The following is a 1,901-nucleotide window of genomic DNA, read 5'->3' on the forward strand; positions in this document are numbered from 1 at the left end:
TTCAGGTTTTTAAAGATCCAGTCCTTACCGGTCTCACAATGCGAAAGGACAACTGAGTTACCTTGAGTAACAGTTTTTAAATCAGATGTTTATTTTGGCTTGTAAATCTTCCTGTTATTAAAGCCTTGTGTTGATGGTAGCTGGGCGCTCACCTCTTCTCTCACCTTTGCATTCTCTGGCCCTCACCAGTGGGAAGAGTCTGGGTTCTGTGTCGGTTTGTTTGCCCTGTGGGACAGGGGATGGTAACATGAAGGGGAAGCATCGGGTCCTTTGCTCCTTCCAGTCTTAGTTTTCAAAGGAACGTACGCTTCGTGCAAAAGACAGTAAAAACACTGCAAATCTTAATTTACGTTAATTTCACTGGTTTAAAGCATTATTAACCATCTTAAATGCAAACTAATCATTGTGAATTATATTTTAGCATGATCTGCCTCAAATAGCAATGTATTTCTGCCTTTACTTGAATATCTTTAGGATCACCTTTTTCCTGTTTGTACCACAGGAGAGCCATTGTACAGAAACCAGACAGAGCCCCTGGACCCGGCTTCCCCGCCACTGCCTTCGTACTTGAGTTTGAATTCAAACTTCTGAAGTTGCAACACATATGAATTACATTTTCAAAAGGAGATTTGTAAAAAAAAAAATAATAATTAAACTATATTTAATGAGTAAACTTGAGATTTCTGCCATATTGTTTCAACTGTAATAACCCGTAAAAATGAGTGAGCCATTAGACACCAACAGACTGAATGTTAGGTTGCCATGAAGTCCAGCCCCCGTTAGGTACCTACTACTGAAACTCAGTTCTTTTCTAGGAGTTCCAGAATCTTTGTTGGGACGTTTGTCTGTAAAGCTGTCACTGTTAGGAGGGAAGTAGTTCCAGTAAGACTGTCTCACTCTCCAGAAGGCTTCCCTGGTGTTTGTCTTTAATCTGCTGATTCTACCACAGAGCCTTATGCTACAAACATCATTTGTATTTTTAAAACTCATATCCCACTGTTATGTGATAACTAAAGAACTCTTAAAAAACTGTGTATGTGATATAGTTGCTGCCATACAGTTTGTGGTTTTTAATTATCTGGAACCAGCAATCATTTAAAATAAATCATATAAAGTTTAGTGTGCTGATACTAAGTTGATTAAATGACTGAATGTTCATTGAAAAAAAATATATATACATACATACACATATATAAACATACACACACATCGCCCCAGACACGTATACATGTTGCGTGTACTATACAGCACTTATTACAAGGTACCATTTCATGCCATTACCAGTGCTGATAGCATCCAGTTAAAAGCACACTTAAAAAAAAAATGCAAGTCAGTGTTCACACCTGGTACTTGTGTAGCATGACATCAAAAGAATTTCATTCAAGAAATGAAAAGGCATTTTTGTCAAGTACATTTACAACTTCACCAGACTTGTTTATAAACACAGTAGTAATATTTCTTTTGGGAAATGTTTTATATGGAATAAAATTGTTGAAGAACATTTCTTTGTAACAGTTCAGTAGCTGTTTATTGAGAAGTTCTTTTTAATTTTTATGTGTGGGGGTGGTTTGCCTGCATGGGTGTAGACACACCATGTGCGTGCGATGCCTGTAAAGGCCAGAAGAGGGCACTGGACCCTGCTTCAGTGATTTGTCCATGACAAACTTATAAAAAAGGAATCATTTCTTGCGGGCTCACAGTCCCCCATCATGATGGGGGAGCATAGTGCTGGAGCAGTATCTGAGAGCTTACGTCCTGATCCACAAGCTTGAGGCAGAAACGGGTAGTGGAAGGGAAAGAGGGTGAGCACACACACAGAATGGTGTGGGCCTTTGAACTCTCAGAGCCCACACCCCAGTGACACACCCCCTCCAACAAGGCCACCCCTCCTAATCCTTCCC

General features: G+C 39.7%; 1 protein-coding gene across 1 annotated transcript in view; it reads left to right on the forward strand.

Annotated features, from left to right (window-relative positions):
• Scyl2 (SCY1 like pseudokinase 2) overlaps positions 1 to 1,606 on the forward strand; it is a 59,794-nt gene extending 58,188 nt beyond the window's left edge. The window contains exon 20 of the transcript XR_003377959.1: positions 6 to 1,606. The gene's annotated coding sequence lies outside the window, so the exon portion shown is untranslated. The remainder of the gene's footprint in view (positions 1 to 5) is intronic.
• The last annotated feature ends 295 nt before the right edge of the window (positions 1,607 to 1,901 follow it).

Source organism: Microtus ochrogaster, chromosome 24, assembly GCF_000317375.1.
Source record: "Microtus ochrogaster isolate Prairie Vole_2 chromosome 24, MicOch1.0, whole genome shotgun sequence".
Classification (NCBI taxonomy): Eukaryota; Metazoa; Chordata; class Mammalia; order Rodentia; family Cricetidae; genus Microtus; species Microtus ochrogaster.